At 41.8% G+C, this 24,540-nt stretch overlaps 1 protein-coding gene across 1 annotated transcript in view; it reads right to left on the reverse strand.

Moving 5' to 3' along the window:
* Positions 1-24,540, reverse strand: part of LOC128746055 (transmembrane protein fend-like) — a 244,009-nt gene that overhangs the window by 54,616 nt on the left and 164,853 nt on the right. The window lies entirely within an intron of this gene.

Below are 24,540 nucleotides of genomic sequence, written 5' to 3' on the forward strand. Positions count from 1 at the left end.
TGGGCCTCTCTATTCCTGGTGCTGGTGGGTTCTTGGAGAGAACGGATTTCTCGCGTAAACTTTAATTAAGTACTCAAAGGAAATTGGCATTGTGGAATTGAACCAATTTTACGTTTTGTTTCAATAAGTCTGGGGTCTGGGCAGTTAATTCGTAAATAGAACTTGTAAGTATGAGAAGGCTCACACTGCCCTGCTAGCTCACTCTATCTACTCAGGGTCGTAGCGTGTTCGGGAGACTCAGTACACACGATTACTTACCGTCACAAATCAACTGAAGCGGACAACAAAAGAGAAATTAGATGAAAAGGGATCGGCTCTTTAAAATATAAATCTAGTGTTCCATTTTACTTGTTTGTTAGAAAACCGGAAATACTCTCGTTGCGGTACCGATCCCGATCACGACGCGTTGGGGCCCATCGAAGATATGCAGGAAACTGGAGAGAGAGGATGTACATACCAGACCGCTTCACGGTCGAATAGCGAGGTTTTTTTCACGATGACATATGCCGACGAAGGCGCGAGGGCGGTTTCTTTACGTTTGCCAGCCGCCAGAGACATCCAGAGACGACGCCCACAATCGATCGAGCTGCTAAACGTCCACCGCAGTCCAGAAGGTACACGATGCCAGACGTCCTTCCTCGGGATCTTCGTTGGGTGGGAAATCGTGTCGCACTTTAACTCCCTGTGTCACCAACAATAGCGTACTATAACTTTTCACTGTGAAACGAAACCAGACTCGTTTCCAAGCTTCACTTCATATGCAGATTTCGAACGTTGGCTTTCGATTTTATTAGCCGTAACGAAGTTTAGCTGTCGTCTACTGGGTAGTTCGAGCTCGACTGTCTCTCCACTTTTTCGGCCTTTTCACCTTGCTGCTGCTTGTCATCCTCCATCTCTCTCTTTTTACCGACGATCTTCTCTCTCCGTTCCCTAACCGGATATCACTCCATTCGCCAGTTCGCCGAACCAATTAAACTGTTCCAAAGCTGTACAGGATCCATGGTGTTAGTTTAGCGGTTGTGTTTTAGTGCGGACTATTTTGCCGTCTTTTGCCGTTGCGGTTTTTCCGGTACATGGTCTTGTGATTTTTTTTTGTAACCGTTTACAAGTCGTGGCGGCCATCAAGGGAACAAATAACGGCCCCTTGTGGGACGCGGTCAAAAACCCCAACGTCTGGTCTGCACGTTCCGGGGTGTGCTCCGAAGGCCTCTTTTATTTCCCTAGAGTGTCATCTGGCAGGGATTCCACGGGCTTATAAACGGCCACAATACATACATGTTTTTTTATCGTAAATTATCGTAGCCTAATTATTGGTTGTTTTTTTATGTTAGTAGGTGTTAGTTAATACTTAAACCTATATTAAACAAAAAATACAAATTTTGAACAACAAAGAAAATTAACAACTAACGACAATATTTAGAGCCAATCAAATACAAACAAACAAAAGATTTACAGACTTAAAAACTAAGACACTAAACTAGACAAACTCTTTCATTGTGCCGATCAATTTGGAAAGTGATCGATAACAAACTCTCTTTTGCGTAGTAAACCTAGCATGCTATGAACTCAATTTTCATACTGTCACTTGTGTAGAAGCCACTCTGGTGAAAAAATATTGTTCGACTAATGAGTGCTTATTCCACGGAATCACCTGGGAGTTTCACCTCCGGAGAAGATTTTCGGTAATATTTTGCCCTTATCATTTTACCCTTAGATAAAGTTTGATTTGATGTTCACTCTACAACCGTAAACAGCGAGGTCAACACAGCTGTCTTCGTCTCCAAGGACCGAAGCGAAAGCGATGAAGACAGTGACGTGTCCTCTCTGGCTTCGAGCAACTGTACTCTGAAACCGGACGCAGGAGTTTTTTCTGATGACTCCGTATGTGTTGCCAGGTAAATTTATACGCTTTTATCAGAAATTCCAAAGTGTTTCTCTTTCGAAGAATTCCGACACAAGCACCAGCACGGCAACCACTGTCGTCACGCAAATCCTACGGAAAAGACGCGAACGTGACCCCAAAGCCTTCGACAAATGGCTGAAAGCTAAACAGTAAATTAGATTTCACTGAATAAAGTATACGCGTTAATCTTTGTTTTTATGACTCTGAATAGAGTGACAGAACGCATACGGAAAGAAAAAGAACAAAAACGCAAACGACGCGAGGAAGCAAGAAAGAAACTAGAGGAAGAACGTCGAAAGCAGGAAAGTGAGGAAAAGCTGAAGAAATGGATGGAACGCAAGGAACAAGAAAGAAAAAAGAAGGATGAAATTCAACAGAAACAGAAACAAAAAGAGGAAGCAGAACAGTCGGTGAGCAGAAATTGGACCAATAGTGACGACCGTACAACCAATTTCGACATGTGGTTAAGTCGCGTGAAGCAACAGGAAGATCGTAAGTATCACGTCCAGCATGACCAACAATGAGATTATTGATAGTAAAAAATTAACCCTATAGTTAAGAAAATGCGCCAATTGGCAAAGCAGCGTACGGAGAAAGAGTTCAAACATCAACGGCAGGACCTGTCGAGACTGTCCTACGACGAGTGGCTCAAATCGGCGAAGGACAAGCCGAAACCGGTTCCGCTGAACCGTGGCGTCGAGAGCCTGCGGGGAACGATTTCGAAAATCTTCATTAATCCCAATCCGTGGCAGCCGACGGCCGAGTAACTGACGGACGGACAGAAAGTTGTTATGCCGCACGATTAGTAATTAATTTCTTGACTTGTACTTAGATGATAATAAATTAACAGTATCTGTGCGATTGTTTGCTTGCATTTAAAACGATTAGTATAATACCGCACGAATGCAGTGCGACCAACAAGTTGAAGATCCCTTTTGTTTTCGATTGGTTCATAATTCACTAGTCAGAGTGTTTAAGGTCAAATAGCGGAAAACAAAATCAGCAGCAATAAAGCAAAGGTTTAGCTGGCCGGAAGACCGCTGTCTTCTAGTCTTCCACATCTACTATCAGTGGCGGCAACAAAGCAGAGTATGGAGTCGAATTCGTATTACATGGAAAACAAATGAAGCGTGTCATTAGGTGGACGCCCATTAATGACCGTCTATGCGTGTTGAGGATTAAGGGCAAATTCTTTAGCTACAGCCTGATAAATGTGTATGCACCGACAAACTCGAACGTGACGTGAAAGAGGAGTTCTATGATCTTCTTGAAACGACATAAGGAGAGTGCCCAGGACATGACATAAAGCTAGTCATCGGGGATAAAATAGCGGCAGAGGCAGGGAGAGTTCTTCTAACATTTCGCAATCTAAAATCCGGATTCGATGTTAAGTGACTTTAGCATGGGTTTATTCTCAGGCCTCTCCACATTCTTCCAACTAAATTTTTATTTCAGTTAAACTCTTTCTACGACTCACGAATGTTCATTTGCTGGGGCCCCATGATTGATGAAATCAATCGATTTGATGATTGAAAATTCAGCTTCAAATGGGATTGTTGGAACAGGAACTTTAAGCCAAAATTTTTATTAAAAGTTAACTTTTTCTACGACTCACGAATGTTCAATTGTTGGGACCTCATGATTCATGAAATCATACGATTTGATGATTAAAAATTCAAATGTAATTTCTCATGTATGAATTCAATTCTCTTTGCAACATTAATTTGGACTTGTGATACCAAACACCGAAAAATACTTGTAAGAGTCTGTAAATTTAAAACCAAAGTTTCTAAGTTAATGATAAGGGGCCATCCAGATACCACGTGGACAGAAAAATACCAATTTTCAACGCCCCCGTCCCCCTCCGTGGACAAGCGTGGACATTCCCTCAACCCCCACCCCCCTCCCCTGTTTGTCCACGTGGACATTTTTTTTTCTTTTGTCAAATTTAACAAAACAGAAATGCATTGTTCTAAATATTGTTTTCAACTTGATTTATGCAGTATTTATCAAAAAGCTGACGTGAAAGGAAGCGCCAGTCTACAGGCCGACACAATGCATACGGCTTTTTAGGCGTTGCGGAAATTTGAGTTTTTCCATGGATTTTCCGTCAACTTTCCGCAGCGTATTAAATTGCATACGGATTACGGATACGGATACGGTGTTAGGACCTTAATTCTTATGATCTTGTCTACTGCAAATTATTATCGACTGCAAAAAAGCTGATAGCTTGACTTTCGCTTGACGATTCTTCTCTGTCCAGAGTATCTTTGTCTAGAGTATCTTTATCCAGAACATCTCAGCTTGGCCGTCGAAGCCCTTTTTTGGCGAGCTGCTTTTGATTTTGAGGCAAAATGCAATCATTTGGCGCAAGTGCGACCTATGTTAAAAATGGGTCACGTGACTGGTGAATATTCGTGGATTCTTTCGTTACATTTATCATTTCACAAAGAAGGCAAGAGTTGTAAAAAAATTTCTATTGCAGTTCTATTGAGTTGTTTCTAATTTCTATTGCATGAAAAAAAAAACTTGTCCACGTGGACATTTTCCGTACCCCTCCCCCCCTTCCGTGGACAAGCGTGGACATTTTCATACCCCCTACCCCCCTCTAAGCTGTCCACGTGGTATGTGGATGGCCCCTAAACAAATGTCATATAGCTTGAATGCCTACAAATAGAATTGCCCAAATGGCTTAAATGCCACGAATAGATGATCTCAATCTGCAATCAGGTATAACAAAAAAAATTATATTAACTTTTTGGGCCCCAAGCTTTATAGAATATTATATGAGCAGGTAGAATACTTGCAAATTTAGGTAAAATTACTATTTCAGTCGAACTCATTCTACTGCTTATAAATATTGATTTGTTGGAGCCCCGTGATTCACAAAATCATTAAAGTTGAACTGTTGGGGTCCAAGCTCCGAAAATACTTATATAAGCAGCTTCAATTCTGAGAATTTGAAAGTAGAATTCCTATTTCATCCGCAGTCATTTTACTGCTCATAAACATTGAACTGTCGGCTTAAGCCTCATACTTAGATTACTTTAGTGCCGACGGGCCGTTATGCATCGTGCGTCGAATGGATTATGGTCCTCCAGTACTCAATCCTGGGCTACCATTCTCCAAACCCCTCGAACTCCAGCTGAACGTGCATCACCGTCGATAGCGCTCATTTATCAGTTGCGGGGTCTGCTCCGAAGTCAACGGCCTCTTCTTGATTCTCTGCTATAAATAATTTTGGCTACTCTTTAGTCGGGCATTCTAGCCATGTGACCACCCCAATTTTACGCTAAAAACCCTAAGCATTCGTCGATTAGCTTCCTTTAACGTTCATGATTCATGTCCGTAAAGGGCCACCGAGAGGGTTAGTGTTCTCTATAGCGCCAATTTTATGTGATTTTGCAAGCTACGGAACTTCAGCTACAAAACGTAATACGTAGAAAGCCCAATTCGCTAGTTCGTTAGTAACTACCTAGTTCTGTAGGAAAACCATGTCCTAGCGTTAACTACCACAGCTCATTTCGTTTGACTGAACCGTATGACGCTTTACAATCCACAAAAAGATGATGAGTCTGCTAGTTGTACTACCAAAACTCGTCAGTTACTAGACGCAGGGTAAATATTTGATTCATCGTGGAGCGACCCTTATGAAAACCAGCTTTGAATTCGCCGACGAAGAACTCCGCTAACGGTCTCAGTCTACAACACAGGATAGGGAGAGCACTTTACAGGCAGAATTGAGCAATGTAATTCCTCGATAGGTTTTACTCTCGAGTCGATGTCCGTTTTTTAAATAATGGGAAATGAGGCCAATCAACCACTCCTCCGATATTTATTTTCCACCCATATCCTGACAATGTTGCGGCGAATTGTTTCGTACAGCTGCTCGCTCCCCGAAGTTCAGCCAGGATACCATCCTTTCCAGCAACCTTACCATTTTTCAGCTCATTGATTGCCTCCGTAACGTCCTCCTGTATTGGTGGCTCCACAGCTTGGCCGTCACTCACAATTCTTATCCTGTACCTGCTGATCTTCGTGTTTACTTCTCTATTCAACAGCGTCTGGAAATACTCTTCCACCTGGCGTTTACCGTCATTTTGTCAGTAAGCAGGTTGCCAGTACTATCATTGCACGTCACAGCATGGCAAAATTCTTGCACCTGGCCGTTTTGTAGAAACTCCGTATGTCGTTGCTGGCGAACCTCTCCTCTGGACCGGCGAGCACGTGCTCTTCGTATTGGCGTTTTTAGACGGTGGGTTCTTTTTTTCGCAGCTCTACCAGGACGAACCAAAAATATTCGCACAGAGTCTCTGAGATTTCTCGCATTGGATTCGTGTGAAAGAATTCTGCAGAGGATTCACACAGAATACCTTGCTTATAGAAGCAGGATTCTTATAGGAGAATCCAAAAGTTGAATCCCAGGGATAGCTATAACTCGGTACGGGAATCGCCACTACTATGAAATAAGAATCCTCTGGATTCTAAAAGCAGGAATCCTGGTCTCTCGATTCTTTTCTCTGTTCTGACGTGTAGGCGCAGTAAGCTACTCATATATATTGAACTGTTGAGATCCTATCATTTATATCAGCTTATTTGTTACTTGCAATTTTGTTTGTAATTAACCCTTTAACTTAACTGCAGAAATAACTATCTGTAGAATTATAAATCGGTGGTATATGAGGAAATCGCTGCATTAACGACAAAGATGCACAGTGGTATTCATCAGAATGTGGAAAGTACTCTTCCGGGTTCGCTGAAGGACGGTCAGTAAAGAATCAAATATTTACGCTGCGACAGATCCTTTAAAAAGTCCATGAATATAGATGTTCACACCGAAATAAAATTGGCTTGCGGGAAGGAAACGGCTGGTAGCGTACGACCGTGATGGCGTCTTTGCTCGGTTGAGCCCTCAGGAAAACCACCCCAATCGCAGCGTCACAAAAGAAGCGGACTGTATCTAACACGGTGGCGGTGGATGTTGCACAGAATACACAAAGTCTTAACACAAAGTTATTTTAAAACATTTATTAACACTTAACTTTAAAACATTTATTAACACTTAACTTTACATATAAATTTAATCAAACGTATTGTATGGAATCAAAAATGGACTGAATGCTAACGAAGTCGCGCATGTCCTTTTTATCGGCGCTGTCCAGGTAGGAATTTTCCTTTGCTCTCGTCCTTGCTTCGGAAACATCCAATCGACGCTCGTTCCCGATTGGTCAACTGAAGTGATGGTGTGATGTTGCGAAATAATTTCGGTGGACGTCGGGTGGCGTCGTTTTACACGTTCGAACGCGATGCGCACATAAATTTTCCATTCGACGTAGTAGGCATTTTTTTTCTTTCTGGTTTCTCATGCATAATGCGGTTTGACATTCTCAAACCGCTGTTCAAGCATTGAACATCTTCCCCGCGGACTGGGAAGAATTCTCAGTCGAATTATCTTCTATTGGCAAAATGTACAGTTTGGAAATAGGACGCTTCAAGACCTTGTCCCTAATTTTAATTTCCACGGTACGAACCAATTGATCTGGTCCAGGGTAAGTTTTCAGCACAACTCCTAATGGCCATGTTAGTGGTGGCGAATCCTCCTCCAACAGAAGCACCATTCCAGGTTTGAAGTTTGGCTGTAAAGCTCGATTTTTGTTCCTTGGCTGAAGGGTGAAAAGGTAATCTCGTTTCCATACCTTCCAAAATTGCTCACGGAGGCGCTGTAAGTACTGCCACCGCGAGAGTCGATTTATCGGTATATCTTCGTGTGACGGCTCAGGAATGGCTGTTAATGGACGACCAATCAGAAAGTCACCTGGCGTGAGAACTTCTGGATCTCCAGGGTCCGACGGTATGGCGCAAAGTGGTCGCGAATTCAAAATTGCTTCCACTTTGATAAGTACGGTCATGTACTCCTCAAATGTCAAGAGCGCATTCCGTGTTATCCTCTTTAAATGATATTTTGTACTCTTTACGGCTGCTTCCCAGAGACCCCCGAAATTCGGTGCTCCAGGAGGAATGAACGACCAAGAAATTTCCTTTGGCTGGCAATAGGACTGCAACATATCGGAAAAAGGTTGGTTTTTAAAAAGTAGGAACAACTCATGAAGCTCGGATTTAGCACTCTTGAAGTTAGTGGCATTGTCGGAATACATTCTGCTGGGAACTCCTCGTCGTCCAACGAATCGTTGAAGAGCAGCTAGGAAGGCCTCCATAGTCAGGTCGGAGACAAGCTCTAAGTGTAGCGACTTAGTCTTCATGCACACGAACACGGCGAAATATGCTTTAACAGTTTGAGGTTTACGGGTTCCTTGCTTCACGAAGATTGGCCCGGCGTAATCGACGCCAACTTCATCAAATGGCAGCGAAGGTGTCACTCGAGACGATGGTAATCTGCCCATTTGCTGACATGACGGGCGAGGTTTTGCACGGAAACATACGACACAACGTCTGGTAATTTTTCTTACTTGATTTTTACCGTCTAATAGCCAAAATCTTCTTCGTAGAATGGCCAACAGAGTTGACGGTCCAACATGTTTAAACTCCTGATGGTATGCTTCGATGATCGATTCAGTAATATGATGCTTTGGCAGAATCAGCTGATGTTTACTATATTCTGGGAGATCAGATTGTTGCAATCTTCCTCCTACACGCAATAAACCGTCGTCTAAGAACGGCGTCAAACAAGCTATGCGACCGCTTATATCGTTATCCGCTACTTGCTGCAATTCTTTGGAGAGTGCATCGTGCTGCACTACTTTAACGATGACATTTGAAGCTAAACGGATTTCTGGGATGGTTAGATGACGATTTTGCATTCTCTTTGATGCATCCCTTTGTTGGCAATTACGGATGAAACGCAAAACGAACCCAATCACACGTTGCAGCTTTCGGAAGGAGCTGAATCTCTTAAACACAGGCAAAGACTCGGAATTGGCAGTAAGAACTGTTAACGTTTTAACCTTTCTCATCTCAGGTAAATCACAATCTGGGATTGTAAGCGCAGCTTCAGTTTCGAATTCAGCGGTCTGAAGGAAATGTGGACCATTCCACCACAAACTATTACTCAACAAAGGCGCAGGAAATTGGCCACGTGACACTATGTCAGCCGGATTGTCCTTGGAACGAACATACTTCCACGAAAAACTACTGGTTTCATTGATAATATCAGCCACACGGTTTCTTACATATACTTGTAACATGCCTACTGGCTTGTTAAGCCACGCAAGTACTACTTGGCTGTCTGACCACAGGACGATAGTGTGGAATGTAAGCTTCAATGCACCAATAACCTTCAAAATAAGCTTGGATAACAATCTGGCGGCCAACAGCTCTTTGCGGTGAATGTCTAGTGGCTTAATGGGTGCAACTTTAGATTTGCTGCAAAGGATACGAAGCTGGGCTGTACCATCAGCAAACACACTCCGGACATATACAACTGCCCCATAAGCAAGGCTGGATGCATCACAAAACCCGTGTAGATCAACAGCAGAATATCCTAAACAAACAACAGAACGAGGAATTCGAATTTCACTCACCCGGGGTAATGCTTCTTGAAATTGTTGCCACTCTGTCAATATGTCTCCTTGTAGTTTCTCGTCCCAGGAAAGATTGTCGAGCCAAAGGCGTTGCATTAACAGCTTTACTTTAATGATGACTGGAGATAAAAGTCCAAGCGAGTCAAAAAACTTCCCAATCTCGGATAAAACACGACGTTTGGTAGCGGTATTCTCGGCAGGTTTTGCTAAAAACCGAAACTCATCAACACCAGGACACCAGATAAGCCCTAGTGTTTTCACAAATGCGCCAATCGGAGAATGGTCCAATTCGATGGGTTTCTCTCGATCACCCTCAGGAATAATATCTATTATTGCTTGCTCATTTGAACTCCACTTATGGATGGAAAATTGTCCACAGCCGAGTAACTGTTGTAGTTGTCGAATGCACTCAACTGCTTCTTCATATGTACTAGCTCCTGACAAAATATCGTCTACATAGCAATCCTCACGAATTATGTTCGCGGCAAGGGGAAACTTCTCACCATCATCAGCACAGAGTTGAGTAAGGCATCGAGTTGCTAGGAACGGAGCCGAAGCCGTTCCATAGGTAACCGTGGTCAATTCCAACATACGAAGTCGATCTGCTTGGTTAGCTCTCCAAAAGATTCGTTGGTAACGGGTATGAGAAGGTGTAACTGCAATCTGGCGGTACATTTTCGAAAGATCAGCAGCAAATGCAATTTTATGCTTTCGAAAAGAAATCAAAATAGTGAAAAGATCATTCTGCACGGTTCCTCCCACTTGTAGGGCTTCGTTGAGTGACACGTTGCTTGGAGACATTTTTGCCGATGCGTCAAACACTACTCTCAGCTTGGTGGTAGAGCTTGTAGGGCGCAGGACGGCATGATGAGGCATGTAGTAGCAGCTCAAATTAGGTGGGTCACAATTTTCATTGATTTCTTTACAATGCCCCAACTCTTCATACTCTTTGATAAACTTACTGTATTCCAGTTTTAAGCTTGGATCTCTATTTAGACGTCGCTCCAACGACAGGAAGCGTCGGAGAGCGAGGCTACGGTTATCGTCGAGACGATCCACGATGGAATTGCGAAATGGCAAATGAACTATGTACCTTCCAGTCGAATCTCGCTGATGTGTTGAACAGAAAAATGCCTCGCATTCTTCCTGCTCGGAGGTGGCAGCCGAAGAACATTCTATCTCCTCAACATGCCAAAATCGCTGAATGGCTTCATGGATATCATCAATAGTAGCAGTATGCGCATACAACAGGTTGGGAATTTCATCTCCTACTTCGCCAGCAACAACCCATCCGAGATGAGTTTCACGTAACTCTGGGAGAGTTTCAGATAAACGCAAATAACCTGGTTTCAACAATCGGAAGAAAAGCGATACACCCACAAGCATGTCTATGTGGTCAGGTGTATTGAATCTTGGATCCGCCAACTGGAGACCTAGAGGAATCGACCATGAGGATGTGTCCACGCGGGTTGATGGAATCGGGCTGGTACCGAATGGCCGAAACACGAATGGCCGAATCACGAATGGCCGAAATCCAAATGGCCGAATTTCAATAACAGTCACAGAAGGCCGAATCACGAAAAGCCGAATCACAAATGGCCGAATCACGAATGGCCGAATCACGAATGGCCGAATCACGAAAGGCCGAAATTTTTCGGAGTGCCTAAATAACTACTCAATAAAAAACCATGAATTGGCAAGTAGTTAATAAATAACTTTAATCAAACAAAAAACAAACTACTACTATTAAACAAACAAAACATGCTTTACGAACGCCTTTGTTTAGCGCTTAATAAAAGTGCAACTGCGTTAACAAAATTTTTGCTGCTCATTTTGTGAGCATTAACACATTTCGACTAGATTTTTTCGTCTATTTCTCGGCGCGAATTCGGAACATCCCCCTGAAGAATTCTAAGGATGTTCCCCTCTATCGCCTTTTGCTCCACCCGCAGCTTTGTGATGATCCTGGTCATTGACAGGTGATGGGAACCAACAATTGTTGTCCATCGTTGGTGCTATGCTTCCAAGCTGTTTGTGGTCCGCGATAGCTTGTCAATGACAGGCTTAAAATTTGACCACAGAGTGGGGTGAAACATTGGTCTATTGTTCCGGTTCCTCCCACTTATGTAAGTATTTCGAAAATATGTAAGGAAATTATTCAATTCTTCAGGCATCGTTCCTTCCATCGCGTCGTACGCCTCCTGTATCAGATTTTGCGGCACAAAAGACAAAGCCTAGAATTTTTATTACATTATAAAAACATCAAATAAAAGTACTTTATCAACAAACCTGCAGCCGTTTTACCACCATGAATATGTCTGTGTTGGTCGAGTAATGTTGTTGTAGTCCGCGTATATTTAATTGTTTTATCATATTTTGTGTGAAATGAAAAAAGCATAAGAAGCATTCCGTTTCTGCTTGTTTTTATTGAAAAGTATCCCATCAATGGAAAGCATTTCGGTTTTACTCTCTGCGACAACACAATTTTAACGACAGGTGCACTTTCTTCGTTGCTGAAACCAGCAACATCGCTGAAACCAGCAATCGCCGGATGCACTCATTTTTCACAGGACAACTACCAACCACCGTGCGGAAAGCAAACCGTGTTCAACAACAATGGACACAACTGTTGGCTTTGCTATGTGCGGTCAACAAAGATGGACACGGCGGGATATTGAATGAAATATTTCGGCCGATTTAGTAATAGGGTAATAAACTTGTAGTTTACTGCATTTACTTCTTTATGAAAATCCATGACAGTAAGAATAAGATAACAATTATAAGCATAATATAATATAATATAAGCATATTATAATATAAGCATACATCTACGAAAGATAATTTTTATACTGGTTTTTACCTCATATTTCTTGATTATAAATACATCTTCATTATAAGGTGCGAGACGTATTTACCGTGTTAGTAGCAAATTTTTCCTAGAAGATTCAGGGCGAGACGGCCGTAGGCCGCGAGTGTGCGCCGGTGACCCGCCGTCGGAAGCGCCGGCCACTGCGGGGGGGCAGCCCCCCCGCAGAAACCACTACTATTTAGGTGCATGCATTTTCCTAGGTTTACTGTCTATTAGGGATTATCCCTTAGTTAAGTCCGAACGAGCGGCAGCGAGTAAGGACAGCATGTAACCAACGTTTGCGCAGGTTGAAGGCTATGAATATTTTCGGTCGAATATGACATTCGGCCATTCGTGTTTCGGCCATTTGTGATTCGGCCATTCGTGATTCGGCCTTTTGTGATTCGGCCATTTGGTATATTATGCCATTCATTATTTCGGCCATTTGTGTTTCGGCCGTTCGTGATTCGGCTATTTGTGTTTCGGCCATTCGTAGGTAATCCATGGAATCACGCCTGTGATCTTCGGTACAATTAAGCAATCTACGCACGCCGTAAAGTTGGTATATTGAGATTGAAGCTCTACGCGGATAGACTCTCTGGCATACACTTTGGATGCTCCAATGCCAGTGATAGGGATGTTTTCGGTCTTTCGGCTTAATTTTAAGCGTTTAGACATTGACTCTGTAATAAAATTTACCTGTGATCCGCTGTCCATCAGAATGCGACATGGCACAGGCTGGTCCTGGGCATCTCGAAGGTTGACGACAGCAGTCAGTAACATGACGGTTTTGACTGCTTGGGAGTGATTACACGATGGCAATCTCGAAGTGGATGGTTCGCAATCGTCTTGCAAAATGGAACTATTAGTGGCTGGGACAGTACCATGTGCAACGGGCTGAATGATTTGAGGAGTAGCTGGATGATTTGCTGTGAACGTCGTTGTCTTGGTTGGTTCTGGTGGTTCCAAGTGTAGTAAAGTGTGGTGTCGCTTCTGACATTTATTACACACCTTCTTGGAAGTACAGTTGATGGAAAGGTGTCCTCCACGCAAACAATTGAAACAAACTTTTCTTTGCTTCACCCTTTCAATTCGCTGAGGCACGGTAAGGTTGTTAAACACATTGCACTTGTAAGTAAGATGGGATTCACTGCAAATGTCGCATCGGGGCTCCGATTGGGACGACACAGTTGCAGTGTTTGCCTTTGGGTTAGGCGGCTTAGCAGTAGACTTAAAACTGGCTCGTTTGGATGCAGTTTGCTCACTGGAATTGTTACAACGCTCAAGAATAGCTACACGATCTTTCAAAAACTGAATTGTATCGTCATATTGCGGCAGCTCTCCGCGTGGAATAGTTGCCTCCCACAACTTTTTCGAATCATCGTCTAAAGCGTTGGAAATCAGATGGATGACAATTTGCTCTGATACACCGGTAAACTCTTGTCCGTGGAATTTGAGATTCTCCACGTGACTGACAACAGTTTCTATCATAGATCGCAGCTCAAGGTGATGCTCACGAGATAACTTTTTTACTCTGAGGAGACCACGAATGTGTAGGTCGATCATCTTACGCTTATCTTCATAGCGTTCTGCTAACAACGCCCAGGCACGATCATAGTTGCCGTCGCTGATCGTTTTAGCGTCGATGATACCACACGCGTCCCCGGTCAGAGCCTTCTCTAAATAGTAGAGCTTTATACGGGCTGGCTCTGGAGATCGATCTACCACATCACGGAACATAATTTTAAATTTTTCCCAGTTTTCGTACCTTCCATCAAAGCTTGGTATGATTCGTGGGAGAGCTTGCTGAATGATTAAAGGTTGTTGAACAGCACCTGCTTGTTGGAGTGCTGCAGTTTGAGCCACAGGTACCGATGCTGTTCGCAGGTTATCAAGCCAACTCTCTAGCAACATCGATAGTTCATCGTGCAAAGCTTCGAATTCTATATATTTTAAATCATGCTGCTCGCGTTGGCTCGAATGAACTTTCTCGATAATGCGCTGGTGGAGCTCGTTAAATTCACTATACGCCGAGCTCAGTTTGTTAATATAAAACCTTACCTGCGGAGGTGTCAGCTCGGTTTTGTCCACATCGGCTTGGTGAAGGGTGTTTTTAATCCTGGTAACCTTACCCTTAGCCGTTCCACGGAGATGAATTAATGCATCCAAATCTTCATCGGCACTAGCGTCACTATTTGACCCTCTTGCAGGGGTTCTACTAATTTTCGACATTGCGGGAATCACTCACGTTTGTTCGAAACAATCACTTTCAACGTTCGTTTTTACGACAGGCGTTTAAGTTCACATATATTCACGATTTTTCACGTTCACCGTTCAAAATGGCGGCTCTTCTGATGCAACATCCACGCCGGAAACACAAACACTTTCGTAGCTGGCAGGCAGGCTTCGGAATACTGCCACTATTCACAACGAAGGTCCCGATCCGGCTCGAAGGACCAATGTTCACACCGAAATAAAATTGGCTTGCGGGAAGGAAACGGCTGGTAGCGTACGACCGTGATGGCGTCTTTGCTCGGTTGAGCCCTCAGGAAAACCACCCCAATCGCAGCGTCACAAAAGAAGCGGACTGTATCTAACACGGTGGCGGTGGATGTTGCACAGAATACACAAAGTCTTAACACAAAGTTATTTTAAAACATTTATTAACACTTAACTTTAAAACATTTATTAACACTTAACTTTACATATAAATTTAATCAAACGTATTGTATGGAATCAAAAATGGACTGAATGCTAACGAAGTCGCGCATGTCCTTTTTATCGGCGCTGTCCAGGTAGGAATTTTCCTTTGCTCTCGTCCTTGCTTCGGAAACATCCAATCGACGCTCGTTCCCGATTGGTCAACTGAAGTGATGGTGTGATGTTGCGAAATAATTTCGGTGGACGTCGGGTGGCGTCGTTTTACACGTTCGAACGCGATGCGCACATAAATTTTCCATTCGACGTAGTAGGCATTTTTTTTCTTTCTGGTTTCTCATGCATAATGCGGTTTGACATTCTCAAACCGCTGTTCAAGCATTGAACAATAGAATTCAACGCACAATTATTTCATTAATTCATTCATTGATTTCAAAGTTGCACATGATACCATCGACCGTAACATCATGACCATTCTAACCTCGCAGGGGACTTTGTCAACGTGATGGCCCCTTATGTGGGCTGTTCAACATGCTAGGGTAACAAGGGGTAAGAAGGCCCGGCGGGGTAAGAGGGACCACATCGATTTCGTCAAGAAATCCTTAAATTTTCTACAAATGCCCCAGTATGTTTTGTTTATTAGACTATCTAAACACTTTCGAGACAACTTGTGGCACTCGGCCGTATCCAATGTCAAAACTAGAATCAAAACAAACTTTTCGTTCGCAGTGTCTTTATGCGATATAATTTCAGCAGCAACAAATTTAAGGTTATTCAGCAAAAAAAGCTATGTATTTTGTCGTTTCTCTTACCACTGACTTTAATTGGGCAATTCTTGTTCTGTGTGTGGCGAAAAAGGTATATAAGATAGTACGGATTGAGAGGTAAAAGCAAAATAATGTAAATTGTTAACTAGGGGTAAGACGAGCCATTTTTCGCGGGGTAAAAGGTCCATACGTCATAGTGCTCTTAATTGCCTAAAGTTCTGCTGTTTAGTGTCTTAATAGATTTTAAAAATATTGAATGAAAAAACCAACTTTTTTCCTGTTGAATTTGACTAACTTTTTTTTATTATTCTGACAGATACGCATTTCGTTTACGACTTGCAGGCTTCATCAATGTCTTTTTCGAAATAGAGTACACCTGTAATAAAAATTATTCCTGAATCTGAGATCATCTTGTGAAACACAGTCCACGTCAAAAGAAGCCAACAAGTGCCATTCGAATAACAAAATCAATCTAAATTTGGATCTAACGGAATCAAAATTCGATGATCCCAAGTCACTTAACGGCTCATTTAATGTGTTGCCTTCTTTGCCTTCACCTAAAGTGAAGCGTATTCAAAGAATAAAAGTCCTGCTGACAAATCACTAAAATAACGCCAAGAAAAGAGTAAATAAAAACCATTGGAGTAAAACAACGACTACTCTTATTTTCAAAATTGAACTGGTAGTAAAATTCCTTCTTTTAGCAGGTCTCTAAATTAAACTATACCTTCTTTTAGCATGTACCTAAAACCCCTTAAGAACTTGTTCTTACTCAGTTAATAATATTGAAATTGTGTTTACAACTCAAAGAAACCTTCAAATCTGCCACAATTCACCTTACTCCGCCATGGTCCGTCTTACCCCTTTGTTGGCCCTTCTTACCCCGCCTGCTTGTGAACGAGTAATTTTTAAACGTTTCGAAAATTGATGAAAAATCACGGAAAAATAGACTAATTAATTCTTTATGTAATTTTTAATGGCAGATAAATGAATGCTTTTCCATGTGTGGAACAAGAAAAGGTGAATTTTCGTATACATTTTATGCTAGCAATTTATTCGCTTAGGGGGCCGTATTACCCCGTCTTCCCCTACTACAGGATTTTATGAACAGACAACACACAGGCACAATCTTCAGCAAATCTAGTTAATGTCGACAATGACTGAGTCGAGTCAAGTTGCACGACATGACTTACAAAATAGAGCCCATAATTATTCGATGTACTGTCCTTGTAACGCTGATGTCTCTTGAGTAGATGCCGTTTTTTGTGTTACTTTACCATCATGAGAATATTGCAGACTGGGGCCCCCAATCTCATAGACCCGGTGGGCCCTTTGGCTCCCAGTCCGCCCCTCGATAGGTAATACAAAAAGTAGTGAGGAACACATGCACACATACACACCCTTACTTTGTACTGTACTCTGCTTTACCGACCATGAAGCCTCTAACCGGGACTGCTTATAAGAATAATTATTCTTTCTCGAGGTGCGAATTTGCCTCTTGTCCAAGGGTAAATTTTAACTAGTCTCCGTACTTCCTGGCTCTAGAGCTAGATTGGCTAAAAGTAGTAAGAAGCGTAGAGGGAAAAAAGGGATGAAAACAAAGACACTTGAGACACGGATAATAAGCAGTTCGCTAACTCTATATAGCTATATTGTAAAAATAACGAAGTACGGAACAGCGATGCCAACCTTCCAGACATTAGTGCATGCATAAACTTGGGGCCCTATCATTTTCTTGGCAGTATTTTATTTTCTCAGTCTAATCTTTTGTATAATAAAAATAGTTAGTGGAGTACTTTAAGCTTAAGCAATATTATTAAAACTAGAATTCACAGGAACTGAAATAATTGATGGGTCCCAAATTTATGCATGCTCAAATGTCTGGAAGGTTGACATCGCTGGTACGGAACAACATCTGGATAAGATCACAATAGATCCAACAGCTGGTCGTGGTGATAATAGCCATACAAAAAAAACTGCGATTAGATGGAAAATGTTCATGCTCATTTGGATTCGTTAAATGCGAAGTGAGTGACTTGGCCATCTTCTTTATTGAGTTTCTCTACATTGCACATAAGAAGGGCTCCATATAAAGTAGCGGCCAAAATTGCCGAATGTAAAATTTCACATTTTAGTACATGTTTAAACGCGGTTTTGTAGTAAATTGTCTATATTTTTATGATTCGCGAATTAAATTTTGATAGAAAAAAAATATCATGTAGAAATAAGACGTCAAAGTTGCCTATTTCTAAAGTTTGAAAAATAAGTCATTTTAAAAAAGTCAAAAAATTAAATAGTTATCGCGGATGTAAATATTATTGTTATGTATCATTTTAAAACTGATATCTTAGCCTATTAAAAAATGAAATGAAAACAAATTTAAACTCAATGAGGTGCGCCATAGGCTACTTTTAATAAAAATGAAATTCTCATAAACTTTCATCAAAAAACAACTCTTGTCGCCTCTTGTCGCCGCAGTTTCTTACAGTGCGTCTGGAAGCTCGAAGTATGTTGTATAAAAAGATAAAAAGTTTGCTATAATTTGACGTTTTCCGAAAAAAAATAATTTTAAAATTGTCATAGTTTTAGCAAGTCCTTAAAATTTTAAGTACACTTTCAACAAATTTGATTATCTTTGTTACTAAATTTATTTAGTACCTGAAGAGAGTTTCAATGAGAGAATGGGAGAATCCCCGCGAGAAAAAAAATTTTTTGTCGAGCAAATATTTATATCGAAAACATTTGATAATTTTTCCCCAAATCACCCTAAATATGAGTTCTTATAAGCTCAAATCCTTTCTTTTGTAACAAATATAATCTAGAATCAATTTGAAACTAAAAAATAATTTTGGTCATAAATCGCAATTTTTCGACTATTGTGCATTGTATCATGTCATCATTGCATCTACCGCACCTCTTATCTATTCAGCAATCAGCAAGCTTAATTTTTTTTTATGAAAAGCTTTTAGTATTTAGTTACCTTTTGGGCCACAAGTGGGTGTTATTTTTGCGTCTTTCCGGACATACATGCGTGCCACTTGATGTTGCCTTTTTATAAAACGTTCGGTAACATGGTTTGAACCTATAGAAAAACATGAATATGTTACAAAACGTAGCAAATCCTGTTTCGTCCATGTTTCAAATTCTGTGGGCCGGTGTCCAGCCGCCGAAAATTTCTTCAAAGATATCAAAATATTTGCACACAGTGCACTGGTTTGATTGGTTACTCTTGCAAACGATGTGTTTTCCGCGGCGAGTTTGAAAACCTTCAACCAATCATCCGGCTAGCTTTTTTATTGACTGAATAGATATGGGATTTGCTTAACTTCTGCCAATTCGTAAGTCGGACTTCTTACGTCTCGTTTAGATGAACAGTAAAAACGCTCGATCGTATTAACAATATGATTAACGAATTGCTACTCCTGCTCCTCGCCAAATACTGTTACGAAACTTTCCAAGCGTTTTCCGAGTTTTTGAGTCACCATTTTAGACAGTCTCCTGTGCTGATGGCAATTCAGTAGTCCATGACCGCCGATTGGATTGCCAGACGTAGTTGCGTTACTGATTTTTAGAAGAAACAGAGCAAACAAAGTTTGTTTACTGGAGGATCATTTTGCCCCAAGTAGAGCGGTACCAACCGGGTGACAAGTCAAACAAACGTCAAAGCTAAAAGCGTTATCAACATCTCGTAAAGCCCATAACAAACTCACCCTTGGATAGAAGTGTATTGGTATGAATCCCGCTCTGATATCAGCCTCGGACGAATAGGTGTGGGTGATAGCTGGCAACCTAGGACAGGACATGACACGTTGTATCGCGAAAGAGCCAATTTGCTGTCAAAAAAGAGCCAGCTTCCTGATTGGCTGTCTTCATGCGTGCAACTGTAGAAACAAAAATTTACAAGGGAAGCGCAAAAGCGTTGCTGGAAACCACGGCAAACCCTGAAACAATTAAGTTTTTCACTTTACTAGGTTTTTAAGAGTTTGTTTCTCGTGGCGTGTTAACATAAAACAAACTAAATCGAAATGTAAGTATTATTCGATCAGATTGGATCTATTTTTGTGTAATTAGTGATCAACTAGGACAAGTGTCTTCTATCATAAACTGCAGCTGCATTCTTGGAAACACTTTTCGCGTGCCGTAGTAAATTTTGAAAGGGAATCGCCAAAACAAAAACAAGAAGAAGAAGCAGTCACATGTCATGTCCTGTCCTACACTCTTAAATGATTCTACCTGTAAATTGGTCGGATTTAGTTAAAGCTAGGTTGAAACTACTCAAAATGCCCCTAAAGTGTACAAACTCAAACTTTGGGTAAAAATTTCAACCAATTTTGGCTACTTGCTACCGATAATTGAATTATTCTCTATAACAAATAACGCAATTTTAAGTTCCTACTACCAATTTTTTGGTTGAAAAACTACTTAAAATCTGAGTTTGTACACTTTAAGGGCATTTTGAGTAGTTTCAACCTAACTTTAACTAAATCCGACCAATTTACAGGTAGAATCATTTAAGAGTGTAGCTGGCAACTTGCGAACGAGAGGTTGTTTTTGCCTTTTTTCTATCTTGTGTAAACGATATAGAAAGCGTAATAAGATAGAGGGAGATGATGGTTGCATAGTCCATCTTCCGACGTCAGAGCCCTGAGCGGTGCATTTTGCCCCGGACATACCAGAAACTTATTTCCGGTTATAAAAGAGTATTAAATATCAAGACCTACCGATTTTTTTTACTAGGATTGTGCAGCATGAATTACAATTAATCATGTAATAAATAACCTACACAAGCGATTAACACTGTTAAAACGAAGAGCACAAAAAAGTTTACGTCAGCGACAGAATATTTATTTTTGCTTATGTTTCCGTTTTTCATTCAGATGGAGCTGTCAAATTGACCAAAAACATAGATGTAACTAGCAGAATAACTTTTTTGTTTTTAAAATCTTTAAAAACGGGGTGCATTTTACCTTACCGGTGCCTATTACCCCAGGTTACCCTAATTCGAAATCCGTAACAAGTTTTTGGCAAGATTTGAACTGACAATATGATATGTATTATTAAAGAGGATTAATCTAAAGAAACAATCAGAAACAATGATTTCGTCGTTTTGCATGAAATCGGTGTTTTTAATATAGTGGACAATGGCCAGTTAACTTTGTGACATTCGTTTGTTCTGACTATGAATCAATAGTCTATATTGCTATTGGGGATGATGCTCGGTTTGCAAATGCCTCAGCCGGCTGGTAACAGACATCTTGCTCTCAACCTCCCCTACCAGGCCATTTGGCGAACGAACCCCAAAGGTGGTTTTTCATTTGTACCGGAACAATGCTTCTCCCTCTGTTTTCGTTACTGTACAAAAATCACATTAAAACCGTCAAGTGCGAGACACGTTCCTGGCACAAAGGAGTGTAAAAATAATCTCCATTGAATTGTTAGTTCATGTTAGGTGGATCCGCCCCGGTGCTCATCTGCTATGTCTATACTGAATCCAGTTAGTGGTGTGTCTGCTTTCTGGAAACAAAGATATTCCTGTGAAAAGACGACTAACTGCCAGCAGCCCGCGTTTGTCTCGTGTTCCTAGTGTTCTGTTCGACGGTGCTGCTTCTTGAGGGTTCGGAGGCATCCCAAGTTGGGCGGTTCGGGCTGCAGGAGTTGTGCCCCGTGACCAACAAGAACTTAGCCCAGAACAAATATACAAACAGAATGTGAAAAAAAACCTCTCGAGTGGTTTCATTTCTCTCAGTGGCGGTGGCGGTGGCGGTGGCGGTGACCAGCGGCTGTTGGATGGGCATACACATACAGAATGGGCCGTGCTTTGTGCAAAGAATGTGTAATATATCTTATTTGTTTACATCGCCACATGTTCTCCGTACGGCAAACAGGCTGCATGCCGGTGGCAGGGCCGGACTCATTCCCGGTCTGGTCCCGCAGAAGTCCACTAAGAATGCGAGCCACTTACTGAGCCGACAAGTGCTTGACACTTTACGGTTGTTTACGCTGCCCAGTAAATCTAGTTGAGCCACTACCCGCCAGCTGAGGGGGGCTCCGTAGCCGCAAGGTTACCGAGTCTGCTTTGACAAGCGAGTGGTCGTGGGTTCGAATCTTAGTAGAATCAAGCCATTCGATGTCAAGTGACTTTAGCATGGGTTTATTCTCAGGCCCCTCCATTTACCCTTCCTTCTTGCTGAATTCTATATTTACCCTCTGAAGCCTCTTGACAGTGCAAATGTCCCTCCTATAGTTAAGTGTACTGGTCAGAGGTACGAATGAGTCCTCGCCAGGGACGGCTAAATATGGGATAGTGCTGGCAGCGAGGAATAAGTGGGTAAAGTAGATTAAGCTTTGAAGGAAGGGTAAACCCCAATACACGCAAGCACGCATAAAATTTAATAAGCATATCGCTCACTCAATAGCGATTATAGCAAAAAGAAATGCAGTGCAGGTCATACAGCAAACACCCGGGCGATATTACAATAGATCAACTATACTGGTCGCAGTAATGAGTCCACACATGGAAAAAAAAAAAAAAAAAAAACCCGCCAGCTGCCGCCCTTCATTCTGACTGGTATCCACTTGCAACGCAGAACGTAATGAGTCTCGCGGCAGCCCGGAGAAACCGAACGTCGTTCAGGTTTCGGACAGTCGGGAGTGAGAGTCACTATGGGACATGTTCCAGACACAAAACATTCACCAACACGACCGTTACCAGCAGCATGCTGTCAGATCATAGAGGAAGAAAAAGGAAGAGAAGCAAGTAGTTGCAATGCAACCATGACACATTCTGCTCGATGCAAACAGGCGTCGGTCTTTGGTCAGTTCGTTCGGGAGTTCCTGGAGGCGAAACTGGAGTTTTATGCCACAACAAGTGGGTGCACCTGTGGGTATGTGTGTTTGTATGTGCTCACGAACGGCGTGTGGGAATGCAATGGATAACATTGCTGTGGGAGAGAAAATTGTTACATGCACACAATTTAATTGACGCCTGTACAAAAAGGACAACCACAGTACGGAAGAAAAGCAGCTTAAAACTAGAAAAATGGTGAAAAGCATTTGAAAATTTGCAACAATTTTGAGCGCTCGTTCTTTATCCATCGAGTGTGTTATTTATTCGTTAGTTCCAAGTGCTAACGCAATCTCGAACATATGGAACCTACACTCATAACTATGTTTGACGATGAAATCATAAGCATCTGAAAGCTGAAACACGTAGAGAAACTCTACTCAAAAATTGCCGTCATCTTGGCACTTTGCCCAGACCGGGTCGCATCAAGAGCTTTGTATTTCGAAATATTCCTTAACTCTGATTGCGGTAAAAAGTTCAATATTTGTTTTTCCACTGCTGAATGCAGCCACCATCTTGAGAAATTTCCCCACCCTCTCTACCAGCGATGGGACGTGCCCTAGTCTAGAGAAATAGGTTCCGTGTTAGTTCTACAAAGCTGCTAATGTTTGTATGGACTAACGAGACCCGTTTGTACCTCAAAACACAGATATCACTATGAATCGGCAGCAGTTTGTACCGCTCAAGAGGACTGTTTTTGTTTTTCTTTGAGATTTCGAAAAGCATGCTCAGCGGACCAAATTTTCTTAACCGCGTGCACAAAGCTGAAAACAACATACATTTATCGTTGTCCTTGTTGTCGTCGTCATCGTCATCGTCGGCATCACCCGCCGCGCCGAAGAGTCGGACACGATGCTGACGGGGAAGAAATGGGACAATCATTGCATAGTAAAAGGAATGAAACTTTATCGAGGAGCAGCATGAAAGAGTTCACGGACCGATGAGCGAGAGCAAACAGCAAGAACGGGTGTAAACAAAATTGCGGAAATAAGGTTGTTGTTTAGATTTGATGTACGTTCAGCTAGAAATGAGCAAAACAACACATTGATTTAACGCAGGGTTGGATTTATTCCGCAAGTTCTAGCTGGTTGCAGGTTATATAATACAAAAGACAATGGCTCGTACATTACGAAAATTGATGGACAAGACACAAACACGTATCACTCTTACAACATTTAAGGATAAAAACAATATTAGCAAAAATTATTTTTACCTACGCGTCGACCGGTTTCAGGCATTCTAAGCCTATTATCAGGACGATGCCGATGTCCAACCCATGGACCCATGGAAGGTTGGTCTCTATAACCTCCATATAAGCGCGTGACCCGATTCAGTACGTATCAAGACTTATCGTCTTCACGGCCTCCAAGAACATGACCATACGTGATACCTTTTTATACCCCAACCTCCGTCAAATACAGTGTGACACATATATAGTCGAACAAAAGTCCTTTTATACTTGCAACGGTATATACATTTAATACAATCAAACTAAGGCCATGTGTGTGTCATCATGACTTAAGTCTTACTTGACGTAGTTTTATTTTCGTATAGTGTCTCCTTCGGTGTGCACGTACTATGTTTAAGATACGGTCGTTGATAATAAATAAATTACAAAGCGGTACAACATGCGGCACTATTTTTCGTGATCTCAAACATCTCGGCATAAAGAGAGGATTTGTATACAATAAAGTTAAATGATTTGTCGAGACGGGATCTGTTGAAAACCGTAAGAAACCGGAAGAAAACGAAGCGTTAGAACTGCAGAGGTCAAAAAGGTTGTTCGAGAGCGAATTCATCGCAGTTGCGACCGGTCCGAACGGAAAACGACAGTTGAGCTGCATATCAACAGGGGATCTCTTCATCTAATTTTGAAAATGGATCTAGATATGAAAGCATTCAAAAAAGGTAAAATCCATGAATTAACGGAAGCAACAAAACAACAAAGGTAGGACGGTTTCGATAATGGGAGTGGCACAAAC

This window comes from Sabethes cyaneus, chromosome 1 (genome assembly GCF_943734655.1).
Source record: "Sabethes cyaneus chromosome 1, idSabCyanKW18_F2, whole genome shotgun sequence".
Taxonomy (NCBI): domain Eukaryota; kingdom Metazoa; phylum Arthropoda; class Insecta; order Diptera; family Culicidae; genus Sabethes; species Sabethes cyaneus.